At 43.5% G+C, this 26,654-nt stretch overlaps 10 non-coding genes across 10 annotated transcripts; all 10 read right to left on the minus strand.

Annotated features, from left to right (window-relative positions):
* Positions 1-5,996: 5,996 nt before the first annotated feature.
* On the minus strand, positions 5,997-6,070 carry trnat-ugu (transfer RNA threonine (anticodon UGU)). Its single transcript has one exon. It is a non-coding gene; the product is annotated as a tRNA-Thr (tRNA).
* Positions 6,071-6,523: 453 nt separating this feature from the next.
* Positions 6,524-6,596, minus strand: trnak-uuu (transfer RNA lysine (anticodon UUU)). Its single transcript has one exon. It is a non-coding gene; the product is annotated as a tRNA-Lys (tRNA).
* Positions 6,597-7,650: 1,054 nt separating this feature from the next.
* Positions 7,651-7,724, minus strand: trnat-ugu (transfer RNA threonine (anticodon UGU)). Its single transcript has one exon. It is a non-coding gene; the product is annotated as a tRNA-Thr (tRNA).
* A 450-nt stretch (positions 7,725-8,174) lies between these two features.
* trnak-uuu (transfer RNA lysine (anticodon UUU)) lies at positions 8,175-8,247 on the minus strand. Its single transcript has one exon. It is a non-coding gene; the product is annotated as a tRNA-Lys (tRNA).
* A 3,362-nt stretch (positions 8,248-11,609) lies between these two features.
* trnak-uuu (transfer RNA lysine (anticodon UUU)) lies at positions 11,610-11,682 on the minus strand. The gene has a single exon. It is a non-coding gene; the product is annotated as a tRNA-Lys (tRNA).
* A 4,405-nt stretch (positions 11,683-16,087) lies between these two features.
* trnat-ugu (transfer RNA threonine (anticodon UGU)) lies at positions 16,088-16,161 on the minus strand. Its single transcript has one exon. It is a non-coding gene; the product is annotated as a tRNA-Thr (tRNA).
* Positions 16,162-17,741: 1,580 nt separating this feature from the next.
* Positions 17,742-17,815, minus strand: trnat-ugu (transfer RNA threonine (anticodon UGU)). The gene has a single exon. It is a non-coding gene; the product is annotated as a tRNA-Thr (tRNA).
* A 450-nt stretch (positions 17,816-18,265) lies between these two features.
* Positions 18,266-18,338, minus strand: trnak-uuu (transfer RNA lysine (anticodon UUU)). The gene has a single exon. It is a non-coding gene; the product is annotated as a tRNA-Lys (tRNA).
* A 3,362-nt stretch (positions 18,339-21,700) lies between these two features.
* Positions 21,701-21,773, minus strand: trnak-uuu (transfer RNA lysine (anticodon UUU)). Its single transcript has one exon. It is a non-coding gene; the product is annotated as a tRNA-Lys (tRNA).
* Positions 21,774-26,178: 4,405 nt separating this feature from the next.
* On the minus strand, positions 26,179-26,252 carry trnat-ugu (transfer RNA threonine (anticodon UGU)). Its single transcript has one exon. It is a non-coding gene; the product is annotated as a tRNA-Thr (tRNA).
* Between the last annotated feature and the right edge of the window lie 402 nt (positions 26,253-26,654).

Genomic DNA, 26,654 nt, shown 5'->3' on the forward strand with positions numbered 1-26,654 from the left:
AGTCTGCAGTTGCCCCAATAGTGCGATTACCGAGTGGGAGCTATACACCGTAATATCCTGTTGGAGAGTGATGTTGGCAGCAGCCTGCAAACTATTGTATATCGCTGCCAAGATCTGGGTGCAAACAGGGTGGCCCAACGCCACTGGGTCGAGTTTGGAAGAGTAATATGCTACGGGCCGGTGCTTGTCCCCATGTTGCTGGGTGAGTACCGCTGTTGAACATCCTTCCAGAACAGTACAGTATATCTGGAATGGTCGGTCGTATAGGGGCCTACCGAGGGCCGGTGCTTGTAGCAAGGCCTGCTTCAGGCAATGGAAGGCCTCGAGTGCCTCGGTGGTGAGAGTAAAATTCCCCCCTTCACTAGTGTAAGGCGTCAGCAGCTTTGTATAGACAGCGATGTTTGGTATCCACTGCCGACAATAATTCATCATACCCAGCCAATGACGAACCTCCTTGGCTATTGTAGGGGCGGGGAATTGGCATATTGGTTCAATCCTACTGGGTTCGAGACTTCTTTCTGTGGCTGTAAGTAAAACTCCTAAGAACTTAACTTTTCTCTGAGCCACCAACACCTTTGCTTGTGAAACAACATAACCCAACGAGGATAGGTGTTTCAATAATTGGATCACATCATCCCTATTACTGGGCTCGTCAGGACTTGCCACCAATATGTCATCTACATACTGCACCAGAGTGGAACCATGCTCCAATGTCAAGGCCTGGAGTTGGGTCTGCAGACATCTGGAGAAGAGTGTAGGTGAATTGACGAACCCCTGTGGCAGTCGGGTCCAGGTATACTGCTGTCCATTGTAAGTGAAGGCAAACAAATATTGACTTTCAGTCGCAAGTGGGAGGGCAAAGAAGGCGTGCTGAAGGTCAATTACGGCGAAGACCCGGGCTTGAGCTGGAATTTGAGCCAGTATGTGGGCAGGGTTAGGGACGAGAGCATGTAACGGCTGTGCGATGGCATTAATTGAACGTAAATCCTGTACTAATCGGTACTGGTCTGGTTTGGCTGGTTTAGGCACAGCAAGTATGGGGGTGTTACATTCTGATTGGCAAGGGACCAAAATACCCTGTTTCAACAGCTCTCGGATTAATTTATCTATTGATGGAGCAGCTTGAGATTTCAGGGGGTATAGTCGAATGGAAGGTAGCTTTACATGATCCTTAATCATCACCTTAATAGGTGTAACATTTGTCTTTCCCACTTGTGATGGGTATTCCGCCCAGACCTGTGGATTGACATATTCCAACACATCATGTCCCCTGTGATGCTGCAGTCGAGTGTTAATCGTTTCAGGGACCTCAAAATATTTTATGGTAGTGCCGTCCGGCATGACTTGAAGTGCGTAGTCTGTTGGATCCGAATGATCCACCGCCCTCCTGACCATTCGCCCCATATCCCTGGCATGGTACTGGTCGTGGACCTGACGTGTAATATGAGGGCTTACCGAATCTGACTGTGGCCATAAATGTGGTGATATTGTAACAAAATCGGCTGTACCTTCTTTTCCCGTGACTGTGGGTGTAACCTTGACTGGCCATTCGGTCTCAAGTAATGGCCGGTATTTGTCCTCCAACTCCCTGTTTCGTCCAGTTCTGTCATAGGCCAGGGTAACGTGATACAGTGACTGTTCAACGTCTAACGTCCACCACTGGGGGGTGATAGAAATATAGCACTGTTGTCTCATCCTCCATGATGTAACCGTTACCCCCTCATCTCCGCATTCTAGCTGTAGCTGCAAGATACACAGTAAATCTCGGGCCAACAAGTTACAGTCCAATCCAGTAGTCACTACAAACTGATGCTCTGCAGACTTATTCTCGTAAGTGACTGTCACAGGTTCAGAAATAGGATACTCACACACCTGTCCTTGGAACCCTGACAATTGCTGCGTGTGGTCGGATAATGGTAATTTAAGTGCTGATTGCACAGAAGACATGGCTGCCCCGGTGTCGATTACAAATGAGTGATGTTGATCTCCTATCTGCAGAGAGATAATAGGTTCCCTGTCCGATTGGAGAGTCCTTATGGCTCAATTAGCTAGTCAATCCTGTGTTGGGAAAGGGTTTTCCTGGGAGAAGTCAGTGTATCTCGTCTGTCCTCCCCTTGGTGGGTACCCTCTCCTTTGGGTCGGATAATCTCCGTCTACTGCCTGTCTTTTAAAGGGGCATTCCTGTTGCCAGTGATCTACATGGCCGCAATTAAAACATGCATTGCTCCCTCTATTTCTGCCCCGTCCTCTTCTTCCAGTAGACCAATGGCCCCTGAGGGTCCCTTTGGGTGGGTTTGGTATCCTCCTCTTCGCTGATCCACCCACCCAAAGTCACTATATTGGGGCTCCTGCTGGTAAACTGCCATTTCTGCCGCTTGTTGGGATCGCCAATCATCCTTTTTCATTACATACTCAGTCTTAACCTTTGTAACTGAGCCACCTTTTTGGCCTACACCCTCCTTCCAATAAAATCTGACTACCCTTGCCATCTGGGAAGGGTCGTTCTCTGTCCAATTCATGTTATTACATTTCACAGCAGTAACCACAGAAGGTGGTAGGCAATGCATTAACATAGCACAATATTGAGGGGAATTCTGACCATTTTGATACAGCAAATCGCCTGACTGCCCCCGGTAGATTTCATTAAAACGCTCCAGAAATTCCTCTGGCTCTTCAGTCTTCTTAGGTTTTAGGTCTAAGATAACAGAAAGATTTATGGGCCTTTGAAATGTGTATTCAACGCATTCAAGATCTGTGTCCTTCCATCGTCGTCTAACGCATAGGCCTGCTGAAGTGCGGCATGACTAGCATAATTCAGGTGGTTAAGATAATTGCGGTACTCTGCTGGGGTTAAAATCTGCTGGACTAGGGCCAGAGGTCCCTTAAATCAGCTTGATAAATTGAGATGGTAGTTCTCAAGGAATCCACGAAGGCAGCAGGAGATTTTTTTCTATCTGGGATTGTAGCCATAATAGCCATCACCTCACTGGGTGTCCATGGGAAGTAAACGTCTATCGTGGGGTTTGCTCCCGCAGTCACTGCGTCGGGGTTTCGCATCTTCCTAATCAGTAACTGTCTCCGAATGTCACCAGGGGGCACTCTAGCTATTTCCCCTGGCTGTTCCAAGACTTCAACGTCTCTCCCTGTCACTAGGGGGAGTTCTTTCTCTTCAAAATAAGTTGTTTCAGCTTCCTTTGTTCCCGAATCTTGTGGTTTCTCCTTAGTTTGGGGAGACTTAGGTGATACGCTTAATTGTTTCTGGTGAGGGTCAAGCCCCTCTCTCGCTGTCCGAGATCTTGTCCTAGAGCTAACTGGGCTTGTGGGACAGAGTTCCTTTTGCTCTTCTGGTCGTGAAGTTGGTAAATCAGGACCCACACTATCACCCACACTATCATCCAAAAGGGCTTGAGTTTCTGGCATATTTGGAATCTGGGCAGCAATGACTGGGTATATATTATTGTACTCTGGTGGTTCTGGAATGAGCGCAGACCATGCTACGGGTGTAGACAGAACTTTTACTGACTTTTCCAAATTATTGAATTTTTCTTTTTCTGTCAATTCAAGGCCAGCCATTGAACTACGTAGCTCATCTCTTGTTTGACCCGCGTCTTTCCTGTCTCTACTTGCTCTTTTTTTAAATGCACATTCCTTTTTCAAGATCTGTAATGTTTTTAGGTTGCCCTGTTCACTAATTGGAATCCCCATTTTAAGGGCATTGTCCTGCCAGCTAGACAACATAATCTTATCTCTTTCCTCTTGACAATATTGCCTCCATAATCCAATTAATTCTTTAGCTTTCATACTTTGATTTTTTCTCCAAATTTGTCCCTGGATTTTCTTAACCATTTCTAGGTCTTTGGTGCCCCCTAGTGGCCACTCATCTCCCATTTTAGTTCTTAACTGTGCTGACAATTTTCTAAAATCCTTCGCTTTGTCCGGATACTTATCACATAATATTTGCAGTGGCATGCCTGGATCATTTGTGCTATCCAAGGAATTCCCCATAATCTCAACTAGTCCTCGGAACTGCGTTTTTCGCCACTACAGTCCAAGGAGACAATTTTAGCTTAATCAACTATATTTTTAACACACACACACATGGAGGTGAACCATTTTCAATTTCAAATGTCGCATCGACCTCCCATAACCTAACCCAACCGAATTAACTCACAAATGAAGTTGAACCATTTATAGTTTTAAATGTCCCATCAACAATATAGCCTTCCCCAGCCGAATTAACTCACAAATTAAGTTGAACCATTTATAGTTTTAAATGTCCCATCAACAATATAGCCTACCCCAGCCGAATTAACTCACAAATGAAATCCCATCAATTAAAATGCTAATCCCCAGACTGACCTGTGATTTCGTCGAGGCGGTCTTTCTGTGCCAACCGCGAGTGACCAGACTAATCAGACGATAAGAAGAGCGGAACAATCAATGCGCGTTCATTTTCCAGTTCTACATTGAGGGCCCTCGTTCCCCATCCTCCTGTTCATAATCAGTCTAATTCTGATTTCGCAGTTGGACCAGGATCGCCCTGAGAAATCCCGGTTTTCGGCGCCAAATGTTGAATCCCAAATTTTTTTATCCGTCAGTCTGGCCTCAATAAAAGTCGAGATGGATTTGCAGGTATAACATTAGTTATTTTATTCAGCTTGCAAGCTACCTAGTCCACAGTGATACAGATAACATGTTGCTCTCTGCAGCCCCGGGAGCTAAGTGAATGTCCCAGACAAAGAGATCAGTACTGATACATTCAAATGGCATCAAGTTTCACATACTCGACACCCATAGGTCATCCTATGTCGCTCCTGACTTGTTTGATCTATTCTGATTGGCTCACTTCCAATCCCTTTCTCCGGCCCCTATCAATGCAGCATCACTCTCATAGACACACCTCTTCCTGCTTTTTTCCATGCGGTCTAAAATCCTTTGTCTCTACTTGCCAGAATCAAAGTGGCTTATTTCTACATTACATTAACTAATATCTCTAAATTAACTATTTTATATCACATTCGTCACAAGCAGACCGGCAGCCTCCCTTTGATTTCCTTTCCCAAATTCTTCAACTTGGACTCGCACTTTACCAATGACCTGCGATGTGGCAACTGTTGTTGCACAGGGACAATGCACTGGGACTTCAAGACATTGACGATTAAGGTTGTTCGCTGAGATATGAGTGGGAAGCTACAGAGATACAGATTGTATTTTAAAAGAGGGAATAAAGGGTGTCATCTTGTGTTTGTTGTGGCAGAGTGTGAACGCAAGTAAGCTCATCTAGTAAAGTAACAAATTATGCAAATCGCAAATTTCAGGGTGTAAATAGATCTGTCAACGCCACATCTTCATGGAAAACGCCCCATCCTTTATCCCGCCCAAATCGTTCTTGCTGACATGCAGCAACATATATCGTCCAATAAAAAGGCAAATTACTGCAGATGTGAAATCTGAAAAAAAACAGGAAATGATGGAAAATCTCAGTGGGTCTGGCAGCATCTGTGAAGAGAGAACCGAGCTAACGTTTCGAGGCTGCGTCACTCTTCATCAGAGTAAATCATTTAATCATTCAATCTTTGCTCACAGACATCGCTGACAGACATTCAAAATGGTCCTACTGGATTTCCTGAGGTCAATCCTGTCGTGCATTCAAAGGAAAATACTGCACATGTTGTGAACCTGCATGAGAAGCTAAATATGATTGGATTAAAGCTCAGAAAATTAGAGGATGCTGTGGAGCCAGACACAAAGTTAATGTTTCAAATCCGTGTGATCCTTATTCAGAGCTGAAGCGAGGTTACATGCAATGGAGTAGATGAGGAAAATGGAAGTTGCGTGAAAAGTGGGAGATATGGAAGTTTGAATCAAGTTTGACATAAATCACGGTAAAGCAATGTTGAAGGTCAGTACCTCAGAAATGTTGTCAACATTTTCTGTGTCCACCATTAAATGAGAAGCATTTTTCACAGACTACATTCTTTGACCTGAATGTAGAAAGGTACTGCTGAGATTTGAACGCAGGATCTCCTGTTTACAAGACAGGCACTTTAACCATCTAAGCCACAGCACCAATCTGCAAGACAACTTTGCAAGTGTAGAACAGATTTCAATTGTTTTGATTAAGTTTTGTATTGTTGATTTCTCCTGCTGACTTTGAGAGTGCAAACTAAAATATTCATCGGCACTGGGCTTTTGAAACTGTAAAAATTGCAGTTATTTCTGAAAGTTATTAATTTAAAAGAAGTTCTGCAGGAAAGAAGTATACAAACAGGAAATATTTTGCGAATTGGGAAGTGATTAAACATGGCCAGAAAACTACAGTGGTATAATGCAGGACAAGACCAGGAGAGAGTTTATACATTCACTGAAAATCTAGCAAAAATTCTTGAAAATTCTGGACGGCTGTTGCAATTTGGCAAACACGACGTTGTCACGGTTCTTCCACTTTCCATAAAGCATCCTGCATTCTTTATTTTTAATTCCTACCGTTCATTGGGAAGCAAACGCCTTGAGCCAAAATCAAAACCCTGACAGGGACTTGAACCCTGGACCCTCAGATTAAAAGTCTGACGCTCTTCCGACTGAGGTACCAGGGCCCAATATAAAAATGTTCTCATAGCTCACTTCAAAATCTCATATTGTATCTTTTGAATTTCCATCACTGGTCATTCAGCCTCTCCAGCTCATTTCCCTCGCAAGCAGACCGGCAGCCTCCCTTCGGCTTTCTTTCTCAAATTCTTCACTTGGACTCGCATTTTACCAATGACCTGTGATGTGACAACTGTTGTTACCCAGGGACAAGCACTGGGACTTCAAGACATTGAAGATTACGTTTAGTTCGCTGAGATATCAGTGGGAAGCTGCAGAAATACAGATTGTATTTTAAGAGAGGGAATAAAGGATGTCATCTGTTGTTTGTTGTGGCAGAGAGTGAACGCAAGTAAGCTCATCGAGTAAAGTAACAAATTATGCAAATCGCAAAGTGTCAGGGTGTAAATAGATCTGTCAACGCCACATCTTCATGGAAAACGCCCCATCCTTTATCCCGCCCAAATCGTTCTTGCTGACATGCAGCAACATATATCGTCCAATAAAAAAGCAAATTACTGCGGATGTGAAATCTGAATTAAAACAGGAAATGATGGAAAATCTCAGTGGGTCTGGCAGCATCTGTGAAGAGAGAACCGAGCTAACGTTTCGAGGCAGGGTCATTCTTCATCAGAGTAAATAATTTAATCATTCAATCTTTACTCACAGACATCGCTGACAAACATTCAAATTGTTCCTTCTGGATTTCCTGAGGTCAATCCTGTCGTGCATTCAAAGGAAAACACTGCACATGTTGTGAATCTGCATGAGAAACTAAATATGATTGGATTAAAGCTCAGAAAATGAGAGGATGTCTGTGGAGCCAGACACAGAGTTAATGTTTCAAATCCGTGTGATCCTTATTCAGAGCTGAAGCGAGGAGACAATACAACGGAGTAGATGAGGAAAATGGAAGTTGCGTGAAAAATGGGAGATATGGAAGTTTGACATAAAGCAAAGGAAAGCAATCTTGTACCACAGAAACGTTGTCAACATTTTCTGTGTTCACCATTATATGAGGAGCATTTTTCACAGGCTACATGCTTTGACCTGAATGTATAAAGGTACTACTGAGATTTGAACTCAGGATCTCCTGTTTACAAGACAGGCGCTTTACCCATCTAAGCCACAGCACCAACCTGGATGACGCATTTGCAAGTGTAGAACAGATTTCAATTGCACTAATTAAACATCAGTATTGTTGATTTCTCCTGCTGACTTTGAGAGTGCAGACTAAAATATTCATCGGCACTGGGCTTTTGAAACTGTAAAAATTGCAGTTATTTCTGAAAGTTATTAATTTAAAAGCAGTTCTGCAGGAAAGAAGTATACAAACTGGAAATATTTTGCGAATTGGGAAGTGATTAAACATGGCCAGAAAACTATAGTGATATAATGCAGGACAACACCAGGAGAGAGTTTTTACATTCACTGAAAATCTAGCAAAAATTCTTGAAAATTTTGGACGGCTGTTGCAATTTGGCAAACACGACGTTGTCACGGTTCTTCCACTTTCCATAAAGCATCCTGCATTCTTTATTTTCATTTCCGTTCATTGGGAAGCAAACGCCTTGAGCCAAAATCAAAGCCCTGACAGGGACTTGAACCCTGGACCCTCAGATTAAAAATCTGATGCTTTACCGACTGAGCTACCATGGCCGAATACAAAACTGCACTCATAGCTCACTTCAAAGTCTCATATTGTATCTTTTGAATTTCCTTCACTGGTCATTCAGCCTCTCCAGCTCATTTCCCTCGCAAGCAGACCGGCAGCCTCCCTTCGGCTTTCTTTCTCAAATTCTTCAACGTGGACTCGCATTTTACCAATGATCTGTGATGTGACAACTGTTGTGACCCAGGGACATGCACTGGGACTTCAAGACATTGAAGATTACGTTTAGTTCGCTGAGATATCAGTGGGAAGCTGCAGAGATACAGATTGTATTTTAAGAGAGGGAATAAAGGGTGTCATCTGTTGTTTGTTGTGGCAGAGTGTGAACGCAAGTAAGCTCATCGGGTAAAGTAACAAATTATGCAAATCGCAAATTTCAGGGTGTAAATAGATCTGTCAACGCCACATCGTCATGGAAAACGCCCCATCCTTTATCCTACCCGAATCGTTCTTGCTGACATGCAGCAACATATATCGTCCAATAAAAAGGCAAATTACTGCGGATGTGAAATCTGAAAAAAACCAGGAAATGATGGAAAATCTCAGTGGGTCTGGCAGCATCTGTGAAGAGAGAACCGAGCTAACGTTTCGAGGTTGGGTCACTCTTCATCAGAGTAAATCATTTAATCATTCAATCTTTGCTCACAGCCAGCGCTGACAGACATTCAAAATGTTCCTACTGGATTTCCTGAGGCCAATCCTGTCGTGCATTCAAAGGAAAATACTGCACATGTTGTGAATGTGCATCAGAAACTAAAAATGATTGGATTAAAGCTCATAAAATTTGAGGATGTCTGTGGAGCCAGACACAGAGTTAATGTTTCAAATCCGTGTGATCCTTATTCAGAGCTGAAGCGAGGTTACATGCAATGGAGTAGATGAGGAAAATGGAAGTTGCGTGAAAAGTGGGAGATATGGAAGTTTGAATCAAGTTTGACATAAATCAAGGGGAAACAATCTTGAAGGTTGTAGCACACAAAGACTCCATGAGACGAATAGAGTGAAGTCGATGAGGCTTTATTAAGCGTGTCTGTTCCCCAGCAGCCCGATAGTAAACTGGCATGCGGGGGAAGACACCGGCTTCTTATACTTCGCCTTCAGGGCGGAGCTTGAGGTCAACGGCCAACCAGGACCCGGGATCTGTCAGCCAATGACATGAGGGCTTCCAGTCCCACATGACCCCCAATACATACTACCACATTCACCCCTTGTCAAAATTGAACCCGGCGGGGTGATGCTTCGTATGGTGGTAAGGGTTTACAGGGCTGGTCCTGGGAGGATAGAACAGTTACATGGTAGTACAGTATTGGACAGTTTCGTCCTGTTACAACTATTTACAGAGGGTATAGGAAAACAAAATGTTCTTTGAACAGTCCATCTTTGTTTTACATCGACGCCACGAGTCGGTCGGGCGGTCTGGTCGTCCGTGTCGATCGCCTCGGCCCCGGCGGTGGTGGTGGTGCTTGTACCAGTGTTGTCGCCTCCGGGAGCCGCACGGTTTCAGCTGTCGGTGCAAAAGGGAGGGGAACTGATCCTCCTGGGAAGGGGACAGTTGCGGGGTGCGGCGGTGGCAGGAAGGGGGGCGGTTGGGTTGATGGTGTCGGGGGGGTGTGCGTGGTGCCGGCGGGCGCCAGATCCCGCAGGGAGACCGTGTCCTGTCGGCCGTTGGGGTACTCCACGTAGGCGTACTGGGGGTTTGCGTGGAGGAGGTGAACCCTTTCGACCAACGGGTCCGCCTTATGTGCCCGCACATGCTTTCGGAGCAGGATGGGTCCTGGGGCCGCCAGCCAGGTCGGCAGCGATGTTCCAGAGGAGGACCTCCTAGGGAAGATAAGGAGACGCTCGTGCGGCGTTTGATTAGTGCTTGTACATAATAACGACCGGATGGAATGGAGAGCGTCCGGGAGGACCTCCTGCCACCGTGAAACTGGGAGATCCCTGGACCGTAGGGCCAGTAGGACGGCCTTCCAGACCGTGCCGTTCTCCCTTTCTACTTGCCCGTTCCCCCGGGGGTTGTAGCTGGTCGTCCTGCTTGAGGCTATGCCCTTGCTGAGCAGGAACTGGCGCAGCTCGTCACTCATGAAAGAGGACCCCCTGTCGCTGTGGACGTATGCGGGGTAACCGAACAGTGTGAAGATGCTGTTCAGGACTTTAATGACTGTGGCCGCGGTCATGTCGGAGCAGGGAATGGCAAAAGGGAAGCGGGAGTATTCGTCCACTACATTAAGGAAATATGCGTTGCGGTCGGTGGAGGGGAGGGGCCCTTTGAAATCGAGACTGAGGCGTTCAAAGGGCGGGAAGCCTTAATCAGGTGCACTCCATCTGGCCTGAAAAAATGCGTCTTGCATTCCGCGCAGATGTGGCAGTCCCTTGTGACTGTACGGACCTCTTCTAAAGAGTATGGGAGATTGCGGGACTTGATGAAGTGGTAAAACCGAGTGACCCCCGGGTGGCAGAGGTCCTCGTGGAGGGTTTGGAGGCGCTTAATAAATTGTAGCGCACAAAGACTCCATGAGACGAAGAGTGAAGTCGATGAGGCTTTATTAAGCGTGTCTGTTCCCCAGCAGCCCGATAGTAAACTGGCATGCGGGGGAAGACACCGGCTTCTTATACTTCGACTTCAGGGCAGAGCTTGAGGTCGACAACCAACCAGGACCCGGGATCTGTCAGCCAATGACATTCGGGCTTCCAGTCCCACATGACCCCCCAATACATACTACCACAAAGGTCAGTACCACAGAAATGTTGTCAACGTTTTCTGTGTTCACCATTAAATGAGGAGCATTCTTCACAGGCTACATGCTTCGACCTGACTGTATAAAGGTACTGCTGAGATTTGAACTCAGGATCTCTTGTTTACAAGACTGGTGCTTTACCCATCTAAGCCACAGCACCAATCTGCTAAACACCTTTGCAAATGTAGAACAGATTTCAATTGTTTTAATTAAACATCAGTATTGTTGATTTCTCCTGCTGACTTTGAGTATTCAGACTAAAATATTTATAGGCACTGGGCTTTTGAAACTGTAAAAATTGCAGTTATTTCTGAAAGTTATTAATTTAAAAGCAGTTCTGCAGGAAAGAAGTATACAAACAGGAAATATTTTGCGAATTGGGAAGTGATTAAACATGGTCAGAAAACTACAGTGGTATAATGCAGGACAAGACCAGGAGAGAGTTTATACATTCACTGAAAATCTAGCAAAAATTCTTGAAAATTCTGGACGGCTGTTGCAATTTGGCAAACACGACGTGGTCACGGTTCTTCCACTTTCCATAAAGCATCCTGCATTCTTTATTTTTAATTCCTACCGTTCATTGGGAAGCAAACGCCTTGAGCCAAAATCAAAACCCTGACAGGGACTTGAACCCTGGACCCTCAGATTAAAAGTCTGACGCTCTTCCGACTGAGGTACCAGGGCCCAATATAAAAATGTTCTCATAGCTCACTTCAAAGTCTCATATTGTATCTTTTGAATTTCCATCACTGGTCATTCAGCCTCTCCAGCTCATTTCCCTCGCAAGCAGACCGGCAGCCTCCCTTCGCCTTTCTTTCTCAAATTCTTCAACTTGGACTCGCATTTTACCAATGACCTGTGATGTGACAACTGTTGTTACCCAGGGCCATGCACTGGGACTTAAAGACATTGAAGATTACGTTTAGTTCGCTGAGCTATCAGTGGGAAGCTGCAGAAATACAGATTGGATTATGAGAGAGGGAATAAAGCGTGTCATCTGTTGTCTGTTGTGGCAGAGTGTGAACGCAAGTAAGCTCATCGAGTAAAGTAACAAATTATGCAAATCGCAAAGTGTCAGGGTGTAAATAGATCTGTCAACGCCACATCTTCATGGAAAACGCCCCATCCTTTATCCCGCCCAAATCGTTCTTGCTGACATGCAGCAACATATATCGTCCAATAAAAAAGCAAATTACTGCAGATGTGAAATCTGAAAAAAAACAGGAAATGATGGAAAATCTCAGTGGGACTGGCAGCATCTGTGAAGTGAGAACCGAGCGAACGTTTCGAGGCTGGGTCATTCTTCATCAGAGTAAATAATTTAATCATTCAATCTTTGCTCACAGACATCGCTGACAAACATTCAAAATGTTCCTTCTGGATTTCCTGAGGTCAATCCTGTCGTGCATTCAAAGGAAAATACTGCACATGTTGTGAATCTGCATGAGAAACTAAATATGATTGGATTAAAGCTCAGAAAATGAGAGGAGGTCTGTGGAGCCAGACACAGAGTTAATGTTTCAAATCCGTGTGATCCTTATTCAGAGCTGAAGCGAGGTTACATACAACGGAGTAGATGAGGAAAATGGAAGTTGCGTGAAAAATGGGAGATATGGAAGTTTGACATAAAGCAAAGGAAAGCAATCTTGAAGGTCAGTACCACAGAAATGTTGTCAACATTTTCTGCGTTCACCATTATATGAGGAGCATTTTTCACAGGCTACATGCTTTGACCTGAATGTATAAAGGTACTACTGAGACATGAACTCAGGATCTCCTGTTTACAAGGCAGGCGCTTTACCCATCTAAGCCACAGCACCAACCTGCACGACATGTTTGCAAGTGTAGAACAGATTTCAATTGTTCTAATTAAACATCAGTATTGTTGATTTCTCCTGCTGACTTTGAGAGTCCTGACTAAAATATTCATCGGCACTGGGCTTTTGAAACTGTAAAAATTGCAGTTATTTCTGAAAGTTATTAATTTAAAAGCAGTTCTGCAGGAAAGAAGTATACAAACTGGAAATATTTTGCGAATTGGGAAGTGATTAAACATGGCCAGAAAACTACAGTGGTATAATGCAGGACAAGACCAGGAGAGAGTTTATACATTCACTGAAAATCTAGCAAAAATTCTTGAAAATTCTGGACGGCTGTTGCAATTTGGCAAACACGACGTTGTCACGGTTCTTCCACTTTCCATAAAGCATCCTGCATTCTTTATTTTTATTTCCGTTCATTGGGAAGCAAACGCCTTGAGCCAAAATCAAAACCCTGACAGGGACTTGAACCCTGGACCCTCAGATTAAAAATCTGATGCTTTACCGACTGAGCTACCATGGCCCAATCCAAAACTGCTCTCATAGCTCACTTCAAAGTCTCATATTGTATCTTTTGAATTTCCTTCACTGGTCATTCAGCCTCTCCAGCTCATTTCCCTCGCAAGCAGACCGGCAGCCTCCCTTCGGCTTTCTTTCTCAAATTCTTCAACTTGGACTCGCATTTTGCCAATGACTTGTGATGTGACAACTGATGTGACCCAGGGACATGCACTGGGACTTCAAGACATTGAAGATTACGTTTAGTTCGCTGAGATATCAGTGGGAAGCTACAGAGATACAGATTGTATTTTGAGAGAGGGAATAAAGCGTGTCATCTGTTGTTTGTTGCGGCAGCGAGTGAACGCAAGTAAGCTCATCTAGTAAAGTAGCAAATTATGCAAATCGCAAAGTTTCAGGGTGAAAATAGATCTGTCAACGCCACATCTTCATGGAAAACGCCCCATCCTTTATCCCGCCCAAATCGTTCTTGCTGACATGCAGCAACATATATCGTCCAATAAAAAGGCAAATTACTGCAGATGTGAAATCTGAAAAAAAACAGGAAATGATGGAAAATCTCAGTGGGTCTGGCAGCATCTGTGAAGAGAGAACCGAGCTAACGTTTCGAGGCAGGATCATTCTTCATCAGAGTAAATCATTTAATCATTCAATCTTTGCTCACAGGCATCGCTGACAGACATTCAAAATGTTCCTACTGGATTTCCTGAGGTCAATCCTGTCGTGCATTCAAAGGAAAATACTGCACATGTTGTGAATCTGCATGAGAAACTAAAAATGATTGGATTAAAGCTCATGAAATTTGAGGATTTCTGTGGAGCCAAACACAAAGTTAATGTTTCAAATCTGTGTGATCCTTATTCAGAGCTGAAGCGAGGTTACATGCAATGGAGTAGATGAGGAAAACGGAAGTTGCGTGAATAATGGGAGATATGGAAGTTTGAATCAAGTTTGACATAAATCAAGGGAAAGCAATCTTGAAGGTCACTACCACAGAAATGTTGTCAACATTTTCTGTGTTTACCATTAAATGAGGAGCTTTCTTCACAGGCGACATGCTTTGACCTGAATGTAGAAAAGTACTGCTGAGATTTGAACTCAGGATCGCTTATTTACAAGACTGGCGCTTTAACCATCTAAGCCACAGCACCAATGTGCAAAACATCTTTGCAAGTGTAGAACAGATTTCAATTGTTTTGATTAAACATCAGTATTGTTGATTTCTCCTGCTGACTTTGAGAGTGCAAATTAAAATATTCATCGGCACTGGGCTTTTGAAACTGTAAAAATTACAGTTATTCTGAAAGTTATTAATTTAAATGCAGTTCTGCAGGAAAGAAGTATACAAACAGGAAATATTTTGCGAATTGGGAAGTGATTAAACATGGCCAGAAAACTACAGTGGTATAATGCAGGACAAGACCAGGAGAGAGTTTATACATTCACTGAAAATCTAGCAAAAATTCTTGAAAATTCTGGACGGCTGTTGCAATTTGGCAAACACGACGTTGTCACGGTTCTTCCACTTTCCATAAAGCATCCTGCATTCTTTATTTTCATTTCCTACCGTTCATTGGGAAGCAAACGCCTTGAGCCAAAATCAAAGCGCTGACGGGGACTTGAACCCTGGACCCTCAGATTAAAAGTCTGAGGTTTTACCGACTGAGCTACCAAGGCCCAATATAAAAATATTCTCATAGCTCACTTCAAAGTCTCATATTGTATCTTTTGAATTTCCTTCACTGGTCATTCAGCCTCTCCAGCTCATTTCCCTCGCAAGCAGACCGGCAGCCTCCCTTCGGCTTTCTTTCTCAAATTCTTCAACGTGGGCTCGCATTTTACCAATCACCTGTGATGTGACAACTGTTGTTACGCAGGGACATGCACTGGGACTTCAAGACATTGAAGATTATGTTTAGTTCGCTGAGATGTGAGTGGGAAGCTGCAGAGATACAGATTGTATTTTGAGTGAGGGAATAAAGGGTGTCATCTGTTGTTTGTTGTGGCAGAGAGTGAACGCAAGTAAGCTCATCGAGTAAAGTAACAAATTATGCAAATCGCAAAGTTTCAGGGTGTGAATAGATCTGTCAACACCACATCTTCATGGAAAATGCCCAACAATTAATCCCGCCCGAATCGTTCTTGCTAACATGCAGCAACATATGTCGTCCAATAAAAAGGCAAATTACTGCGGATGTGAAATCTGGAAAAAAACAGGAAATGATGGAAAATCTCAGTGGGTCTGGCAGCATCTGTGAAGAGAGAACCGAGCTAACGTTTCGAAGTTGGGTCACTCTTCATCAGAGTAAATCATTTAATCATTCAATCTTTGCTCACAGACATTGCTGACAAACATTCAAAATGTTCCTACTGGATTTCCTGAGGTCAATCCTGTCGTGCATTCAAAGGAAAATACTGCACATGTTGTGAATCTGCATGAGAAACTAAAAATGCTTGAATGAAAGCTCATAAAATTTGAGGATGTCTGTGGAGCCAGAAACAAAGTTAATGTTTCTAATCCGTGTGATCCTTATTCCGAGTTGAAGCGAGGTTACATGCAATGGAGTAGATGAGGAAAATGGAAGTTGCGTGAAAAATGGGAGATATGGAAGTTTGAATCAAGTTTGGCATAAAGCAAGGGAAAGCAATGTTGAAGGTCAGTACCTCAGAAATGTTGTCAACATTTTCTGTGTCCACCATTAAATGAGAAGCATTTTTCACAGACTACATTCTTTGACCTGAATGTAGAAAGGTACTGCTGAGATTTGAACGCAGGATCTCCTGTTTACAAGACAGGCACTTTAACCATCTAAGCCACAGCACCAATCTGCAAGACAACTTTGCAAGTGTAGAACAGATTTCAATTGTTTTGATTAAGTTTTGTATTGTTGATTTCTCCTGCTGACTTTGAGAGTGCAAACTAAAATATTCATCGGCACTGGGCTTTTGAAACTGTAAAAATTGCAGTTATTTCTGAAAGTTATTAATTTAAAAGAAGTTCTGCAGGAAAGAAGTATACAAACAGGAAATATTTTGCGAATTGGGAAGTGATTAAACATGGCCAGAAAACTACAGTGGTATAATGCAGGACAAGACCAGGAGAGAGTTTATACATTCACTGAAAATCTAGCAAAAATTCTTGAAAATTCTGGACGGCTGTTGCAATTTGGCAAACACGACGTGGTCACGGTTCTTCCACTTTCCATAAAGCATCCTGCATTCTTTATTTTTAATTCCTACCGCTCATTGGGAAGCAAACGCCTTGAGCCAAAATCAAAACCCTGAGAGGGACTTGAACCCTGGACCCACAGATTAAAAGTCTGACGCTCTTCCGACTGAGGTACCAGGGCCCAATATAAAAATGTTCTCATAGCTCACTTCAAAATCTCATATTGTATCTTTTGAATTTCCATCACTGGTCATTCAGCCTCTCCAGCTCATTTCCCTCGCAAGCAGACCGGCAGCCTCCCTTCGGCTTTCTTTCTCAAATTCTTCACTTGGACTCGCATTTTACCAATGACCTGTGATGTGACAACTGTTGTTACCCAGGGACAAGCACTGGGACTTCAAGACATTGAAGATTACGTTTAGTTCGCTGAGATATCAGTGGGAAGCTGCAGAAATACAGATTGTATTTTAAGAGAGGGAATAAAGGATGTCATCTGTTGTTTGTTGTGGCAGAGAGTGAACGCAAGTAAGCTCATCGAGTAAAGTAACAAATTATGCAAATCGCAAAGTGTCAGGGTGTAAATAGATCTGTCAACGCCACATCTTCATGGAAAACGCCCCATCCTTTATCCCGCCCAAATCGTTCTTGCTGACATGCAGCAACATATATCGTCCAATAAAAAAGCAAATTACTGCGGATGTGAAATCTGAATTAAAACAGGAAATGATGGAAAATCTCAGTGGGTCTGGCAGCATCTGTGAAGAGAGAACCGAGCTAACGTTTCGAGGCAGGGTCATTCTTCATCAGAGTAAATAATTTAATCATTCAATCTTTACTCACAGACATCGCTGACAAACATTCAAATTGTTCCTTCTGGATTTCCTGAGGTCAATCCTGTCGTGCATTCAAAGGAAAACACTGCACATGTTGTGAATCTGCATGAGAAACTAAATATGATTGGATTAAAGCTCAGAAAATGAGAGGATGTCTGTGGAGCCAGACACAGAGTTAATGTTTCAAATCCGTGTGATCCTTATTCAGAGCTGAAGCGAGGAGACAATACAACGGAGTAGATGAGGAAAATGGAAGTTGCGTGAAAAATGGGAGATATGGAAGTTTGACATAAAGCAAAGGAAAGCAATCTTGTACCACAGAAACGTTGTCAACATTTTCTGTGTTCACCATTATATGAGGAGCATTTTTCACAGGCTACATGCTTTGACCTGAATGTATAAAGGTACTACTGAGATTTGAACTCAGGATCTCCTGTTTACAAGACAGGCGCTTTACCCATCTAAGCCACAGCACCAACCTGGATGACGCATTTGCAAGTGTAGAACAGATTTCAATTGCACTAATTAAACATCAGTATTGTTGATTTCTCCTGCTGACTTTGAGAGTGCAGACTAAAATATTCATCGGCACTGGGCTTTTGAAACTGTAAAAATTGCAGTTATTTCTGAAAGTTATTAATTTAAAAGCAGTTCTGCAGGAAAGAAGTATACAAACTGGAAATATTTTGCGAATTGGGAAGTGATTAAACATGGCCAGAAAACTATAGTGATATAATGCAGGACAACACCAGGAGAGAGTTTTTACATTCACTGAAAATCTAGCAAAAATTCTTGAAAATTTTGGACGGCTGTTGCAATTTGGCAAACACGACGTTGTCACGGTTCTTCCACTTTCCATAAAGCATCCTGCATTCTTTATTTTCATTTCCGTTCATTGGGAAGCAAACGCCTTGAGCCAAAATCAAAGCCCTGACAGGGACTTGAACCCTGGACCCTCAGATTAAAAATCTGATGCTTTACCGACTGAGCTACCATGGCCGAATACAAAACTGCACTCATAGCTCACTTCAAAGTCTCATATTGTATCTTTTGAATTTCCTTCACTGGTCATTCAGCCTCTCCAGCTCATTTCCCTCGCAAGCAGACCGGCAGCCTCCCTTCGGCTTTCTTTCTCAAATTCTTCAACGTGGACTCGCATTTTACCAATGATCTGTGATGTGACAACTGTTGTGACCCAGGGACATGCACTGGGACTTCAAGACATTGAAGATTACGTTTAGTTCGCTGAGATATCAGTGGGAAGCTGCAGAGATACAGATTGTATTTTAAGAGAGGGAATAAAGGGTGTCATCTGTTGTTTGTTGTGGCAGAGTGTGAACGCAAGTAAGCTCATCGGGTAAAGTAACAAATTATGCAAATCGCAAATTTCAGGGTGTAAATAGATCTGTCAACGCCACATCGTCATGGAAAACGCCCCATCCTTTATCCTACCCGAATCGTTCTTGCTGACATGCAGCAACATATATCGTCCAATAAAAAGGCAAATTACTGCGGATGTGAAATCTGAAAAAAACCAGGAAATGATGGAAAATCTCAGTGGGTCTGGCAGCATCTGTGAAGAGAGAACCGAGCTAACGTTTCGAGGTTGGGTCACTCTTCATCAGAGTAAATCATTTAATCATTCAATCTTTGCTCACAGCCAGCGCTGACAGACATTCAAAATGTTCCTACTGGATTTCCTGAGGCCAATCCTGTCGTGCATTCAAAGGAAAATACTGCACATGTTGTGAATGTGCATCAGAAACTAAAAATGATTGGATTAAAGCTCATAAAATTTGAGGATGTCTGTGGAGCCAGACACAGAGTTAATGTTTCAAATCCGTGTGATCCTTATTCAGAGCTGAAGCGAGGTTACATGCAATGGAGTAGATGAGGAAAATGGAAGTTGCGTGAAAAGTGGGAGATATGGAAGTTTGAATCAAGTTTGACATAAATCAAGGGGAAACAATCTTGAAGGTTGTAGCACACAAAGACTCCATGAGACGAATAGAGTGAAGTCGATGAGGCTTTATTAAGCGTGTCTGTTCCCCAGCAGCCCGATAGTAAACTGGCATGCGGGGGAAGACACCGGCTTCTTATACTTCGCCTTCAGGGCGGAGCTTGAGGTCAACGGCCAACCAGGACCCGGGATCTGTCAGCCAATGACATGAGGGCTTCCAGTCCCACATGACCCCCAATACATACTACCACATTCACCCCTTGTCAAAATTGAACCCGGCGGGGTGATGCTTCGTATGGTGGTAAGGGTTTACAGGGCTGGTCCTGGGAGGATAGAACAGTTACATGGTAGTACAGTATTGGACAGTTTCGTCCTGTTACAACTATTTACAGAGGGTATAGGAAAACAAAATGTTCTTTGAACAGTCCATCTTTGTTTTACATCGACGCCACGAGTCGGTCGGGCGGTCTGGTCGTCCGTGTCGATCGCCTCGGCCCCGGCGGTGGTGGTGGTGCTTGTACCAGTGTTGTCGCCTCCGGGAGCCGCACGGTTTCAGCTGTCGGTGCAAAAGGGAGGGGAACTGATCCTCCTGGGAAGGGGACAGTTGCGGGGTGCGGCGGTGGCAGGAAGGGGGGCGGTTGGGTTGATGGTGTCGGGGGGGTGTGCGTGGTGCCGGCGGGCGCCAGATCCCGCAGGGAGACCGTGTCCTGTCGGCCGTTGGGGTACTCCACGTAGGCGTACTGGGGGTTTGCGTGGAGGAGGTGAACCCTTTCGACCAACGGGTCCGCCTTATGTGCCCGCACATGCTTTCGGAGCAGGATGGGTCCTGGGGCCGCCAGCCAGGTCGGCAGCGATGTTCCAGAGGAGGACCTCCTAGGGAAGATAAGGAGACGCTCGTGCGGCGTTTGATTAGTGCTTGTACATAATAACGACCGGATGGAATGGAGAGCGTCCGGGAGGACCTCCTGCCACCGTGAAACTGGGAGATCCCTGGACCGTAGGGCCAGTAGGACGGCCTTCCAGACCGTGCCGTTCTCCCTTTCTACTTGCCCGTTCCCCCGGGGGTTGTAGCTGGTCGTCCTGCTTGAGGCTATGCCCTTGCTGAGCAGGAACTGGCGCAGCTCGTCACTCATGAAAGAGGACCCCCTGTCGCTGTGGACGTATGCGGGGTAACCGAACAGTGTGAAGATGCTGTTCAGGACTTTAATGACTGTGGCCGCGGTCATGTCGGAGCAGGGAATGGCAAAAGGGAAGCGGGAGTATTCGTCCACTACATTAAGGAAATATGCGTTGCGGTCGGTGGAGGGGAGGGGCCCTTTGAAATCGAGACTGAGGCGTTCAAAGGGCGGGAAGCCTTAATCAGGTGCACTCCATCTGGCCTGAAAAAATGCGTCTTGCATTCCGCGCAGATGTGGCAGTCCCTTGTGACTGTACGGACCTCTTCTAAAGAGTATGGGAGATTGCGGGACTTGATGAAGTGGTAAAACCGAGTGACCCCCGGGTGGCAGAGGTCCTCGTGGAGGGTTTGGAGGCGCTTAATAAATTGTAGCGCACAAAGACTCCATGAGACGAAGAGTGAAGTCGATGAGGCTTTATTAAGCGTGTCTGTTCCCCAGCAGCCCGATAGTAAACTGGCATGCGGGGGAAGACACCGGCTTCTTATACTTCGACTTCAGGGCAGAGCTTGAGGTCGACAACCAACCAGGACCCGGGATCTGTCAGCCAATGACATTCGGGCTTCCAGTCCCACATGACCCCCCAATACATACTACCACAAAGGTCAGTACCACAGAAATGTTGTCAACGTTTTCTGTGTTCACCATTAAATGAGGAGCATTCTTCACAGGCTACATGCTTCGACCTGACTGTATAAAGGTACTGCTGAGATTTGAACTCAGGATCTCTTGTTTACAAGACTGGTGCTTTACCCATCTAAGCCACAGCACCAATCTGCTAAACACCTTTGCAAATGTAGAACAGATTTCAATTGTTTTAATTAAACATCAGTATTGTTGATTTCTCCTGCTGACTTTGAGTATTCAGACTAAAATATTTATAGGCACTGGGCTTTTGAAACTGTAAAAATTGCAGTTATTTCTGAAAGTTATTAATTTAAAAGCAGTTCTGCAGGAAAGAAGTATACAAACAGGAAATATTTTGCGAATTGGGAAGTGATTAAACATGGTCAGAAAACTACAGTGGTATAATGCAGGACAAGACCAGGAGAGAGTTTATACATTCACTGAAAATCTAGCAAAAATTCTTGAAAATTCTGGACGGCTGTTGCAATTTGGCAAACACGACGTGGTCACGGTTCTTCCACTTTCCATAAAGCATCCTGCATTCTTTATTTTTAATTCCTACCGTTCATTGGGAAGCAAACGCCTTGAGCCAAAATCAAAACCCTGACAGGGACTTGAACCCTGGACCCTCAGATTAAAAGTCTGACGCTCTTCCGACTGAGGTACCAGGGCCCAATATAAAAATGTTCTCATAGCTCACTTCAAAGTCTCATATTGTATCTTTTGAATTTCCATCACTGGTCATTCAGCCTCTCCAGCTCATTTCCCTCGCAAGCAGACCGGCAGCCTCCCTTCGCCTTTCTTTCTCAAATTCTTCAACTTGGACTCGCATTTTACCAATGACCTGTGATGTGACAACTGTTGTTACCCAGGGCCATGCACTGGGACTTAAAGACATTGAAGATTACGTTTAGTTCGCTGAGCTATCAGTGGGAAGCTGCAGAAATACAGATTGGATTATGAGAGAGGGAATAAAGCGTGTCATCTGTTGTCTGTTGTGGCAGAGTGTGAACGCAAGTAAGCTCATCGAGTAAAGTAACAAATTATGCAAATCGCAAAGTGTCAGGGTGTAAATAGATCTGTCAACGCCACATCTTCATGGAAAACGCCCCATCCTTTATCCCGCCCAAATCGTTCTTGCTGACATGCAGCAACATATATCGTCCAATAAAAAAGCAAATTACTGCAGATGTGAAATCTGAAAAAAAACAGGAAATGATGGAAAATCTCAGTGGGACTGGCAGCATCTGTGAAGAGAGAACCGAGCTAACGTTTCGAAGTTGGGTCATTCTTCATCAGAGTAAATAATTTAATCATTCAATCTTTGCTCACAGACATCGCTGACAAACATTCAAAATGTTCCTTCTGGATTTCCTGAGGTCAATCCTGTCGTGCATTCAAAGGAAAATACTGCACATGTTGTGAATCTGCATGAGAAACTAAATATGATTGGATTAAAGCTCAGAAAATGAGAGGAGGTCTGTGGAGCCAGACACAGAGTTAATGTTTCAAATCCGTGTGATCCTTATTCAGAGCTGAAGCGAGGTTACATACAACGGAGTAGATGAGGAAAATGGAAGTTGCGTGAAAAATGGGAGATATGGAAGTTTGACATAAAGCAAAGGAAAGCAATCTTGAAGGTCAGTACCACAGAAATGTTGTCAACATTTTCTGCGTTCACCATTATATGAGGAGCATTTTTCACAGGCTACATGCTTTGACCTGAATGTATAAAGGTACTACTGAGACATGAACTCAGGATCTCCTGTTTACAAGGCAGGCGCTTTACCCATCTAAGCCACAGCACCAACCTGCACGACATGTTTGCAAGTGTAGAACAGATTTCAATTGTTCTAATTAAACATCAGTATTGTTGATTTCTCCTGCTGACTTTGAGAGTCCTGACTAAAATATTCATCGGCACTGGGCTTTTGAAACTGTAAAAATTGCAGTTATTTCTGAAAGTTATTAATTTAAAAGCAGTTCTGCAGGAAAGAAGTATACAAACTGGAAATATTTTGCGAATTGGGAAGTGATTAAACATGGCCAGAAAACTACAGTGGTATAATGCAGGACAAGACCAGGAGAGAGTTTATACATTCACTGAAAATCTAGCAAAAATTCTTGAAAATTCTGGACGGCTGTTGCAATTTGGCAAACACGACGTTGTCACGGTTCTTCCACTTTCCATAAAGCATCCTGCATTCTTTATTTTTATTTCCGTTCATTGGGAAGCAAACGCCTTGAGCCAAAATCAAAACCCTGACAGGGACTTGAACCCTGGACCCTCAGATTAAAAATCTGATGCTTTACCGACTGAGCTACCATGGCCCAATCCAAAACTGCTCTCATAGCTCACTTCAAAGTCTCATATTGTATCTTTTGAATTTCCTTCACTGGTCATTCAGCCTCTCCAGCTCATTTCCCTCGCAAGCAGACCGGCAGCCTCCCTTCGGCTTTCTTTCTCAAATTCTTCAACTTGGACTCGCATTTTGCCAATGACTTGTGATGTGACAACTGATGTGACCCAGGGACATGCACTGGGACTTCAAGACATTGAAGATTACGTTTAGTTCGCTGAGATATCAGTGGGAAGCTACAGAGATACAGATTGTATTTTGAGAGAGGGAATAAAGCGTGTCATCTGTTGTTTGTTGCGGCAGCGAGTGAACGCAAGTAAGCTCATCTAGTAAAGTAGCAAATTATGCAAATCGCAAAGTTTCAGGGTGAAAATAGATCTGTCAACGCCACATCTTCATGGAAAACGCCCCATCCTTTATCCCGCCCAAATCGTTCTTGCTGACATGCAGCAACATATATCGTCCAATAAAAAGGCAAATTACTGCAGATGTGAAATCTGAAAAAAAACAGGAAATGATGGAAAATCTCAGTGGGTCTGGCAGCATCTGTGAAGAGAGAACCGAGCTAACGTTTCGAGGCAGGATCATTCTTCATCAGAGTAAATCATTTAATCATTCAATCTTTGCTCACAGGCATCGCTGACAGACATTCAAAATGTTCCTACTGGATTTCCTGAGGTCAATCCTGTCGTGCATTCAAAGGAAAATACTGCACATGTTGTGAATCTGCATGAGAAACTAAAAATGATTGGATTAAAGCTCATGAAATTTGAGGATTTCTGTGGAGCCAAACACAAAGTTAATGTTTCAAATCTGTGTGATCCTTATTCAGAGCTGAAGCGAGGTTACATGCAATGGAGTAGATGAGGAAAACGGAAGTTGCGTGAATAATGGGAGATATGGAAGTTTGAATCAAGTTTGACATAAATCAAGGGAAAGCAATCTTGAAGGTCACTACCACAGAAATGTTGTCAACATTTTCTGTGTTTACCATTAAATGAGGAGCTTTCTTCACAGGCGACATGCTTTGACCTGAATGTAGAAAAGTACTGCTGAGATTTGAACTCAGGATCGCTTATTTACAAGACTGGCGCTTTAACCATCTAAGCCACAGCACCAATGTGCAAAACATCTTTGCAAGTGTAGAACAGATTTCAATTGTTTTGATTAAACATCAGTATTGTTGATTTCTCCTGCTGACTTTGAGAGTGCAAATTAAAATATTCATCGGCACTGGGCTTTTGAAACTGTAAAAATTACAGTTATTCTGAAAGTTATTAATTTAAATGCAGTTCTGCAGGAAAGAAGTATACAAACAGGAAATATTTTGCGAATTGGGAAGTGATTAAACATGGCCAGAAAACTACAGTGGTATAATGCAGGACAAGACCAGGAGAGAGTTTATACATTCACTGAAAATCTAGCAAAAATTCTTGAAAATTCTGGACGGCTGTTGCAATTTGGCAAACACGACGTTGTCACGGTTCTTCCACTTTCCATAAAGCATCCTGCATTCTTTATTTTCATTTCCTACCGTTCATTGGGAAGCAAACGCCTTGAGCCAAAATCAAAGCGCTGACGGGGACTTGAACCCTGGACCCTCAGATTAAAAGTCTGAGGTTTTACCGACTGAGCTACCAAGGCCCAATATAAAAATATTCTCATAGCTCACTTCAAAGTCTCATATTGTATCTTTTGAATTTCCTTCACTGGTCATTCAGCCTCTCCAGCTCATTTCCCTCGCAAGCAGACCGGCAGCCTCCCTTCGGCTTTCTTTCTCAAATTCTTCAACGTGGGCTCGCATTTTACCAATCACCTGTGATGTGACAACTGTTGTTACGCAGGGACATGCACTGGGACTTCAAGACATTGAAGATTATGTTTAGTTCGCTGAGATGTGAGTGGGAAGCTGCAGAGATACAGATTGTATTTTGAGTGAGGGAATAAAGGGTGTCATCTGTTGTTTGTTGTGGCAGAGAGTGAACGCAAGTAAGCTCATCGAGTAAAGTAACAAATTATGCAAATCGCAAAGTTTCAGGGTGTGAATAGATCTGTCAACACCACATCTTCATGGAAAATGCCCAACAATTAATCCCGCCCGAATCGTTCTTGCTAACATGCAGCAACATATGTCGTCCAATAAAAAGGCAAATTACTGCGGATGTGAAATCTGGAAAAAAACAGGAAATGATGGAAAATCTCAGTGGGTCTGGCAGCATCTGTGAAGAGAGAACCGAGCTAACGTTTCGAAGTTGGGTCACTCTTCATCAGAGTAAATCATTTAATCATTCAATCTTTGCTCACAGACATTGCTGACAAACATTCAAAATGTTCCTACTGGATTTCCTGAGGTCAATCCTGTCGTGCATTCAAAGGAAAATACTGCACATGTTGTGAATCTGCATGAGAAACTAAAAATGCTTGAATGAAAGCTCATAAAATTTGAGGATGTCTGTGGAGCCAGAAACAAAGTTAATGTTTCTAATCCGTGTGATCCTTATTCCGAGTTGAAGCGAGGTTACATGCAATGGAGTAGATGAGGAAAATGGAAGTTGCGTGAAAAATGGGAGATATGGAAGTTTGAATCAAGTTTGGCATAAAGCAAGGGAAAGCGATCTTGAAGGTCAGTACCACAGAAATGTCGTCAACATTTTCTGTGTTCACCATTGAATGAGGAGCATCCTTCACAGGATACATGCTTTGACCTGAATGTATAAAGGTACTGCTGAGATTTGAACTCAGGATCTCCTGTTTACAAGACATGCGCTTTAACCATCTAAGCCACAGCACCAATCTGCAAGACAACATGGCAAGTGTAGAACAGATTTCAATTGTTTTGATTAAATTTTGTATTGTTGATATCTCCTGCTGACTTTGAGTGTGCAAACTAAAATATTCATCGGCACTGGGCTTTTGAAACTGAAAAATTGCAGTTATTTCTGAAAGTTATTAATTTAAAAGAAGTTCTGCAGGAAAGGAGCATACAAACAGGAAATATTTTGCGAATTGGGAAGTGATTAAACATGGCCAGAAAACTACAGTGGTATAATGCAGGACAAGACCAGGAGAGAGTTTATACATTCACTGAAAATCTAGCAAAAATTCTTGAAAATTCTGGACGGCTGTTGCAATTTGGCAAACACGACGTGGTCACGGTTCTTCCACTTTCCATAAAGCATCCTGCATTCTTTAT

This window comes from Scyliorhinus torazame, chromosome 4 (genome assembly GCF_047496885.1).
Source record: "Scyliorhinus torazame isolate Kashiwa2021f chromosome 4, sScyTor2.1, whole genome shotgun sequence".
Classification (NCBI taxonomy): Eukaryota; Metazoa; Chordata; class Chondrichthyes; order Carcharhiniformes; family Scyliorhinidae; genus Scyliorhinus; species Scyliorhinus torazame.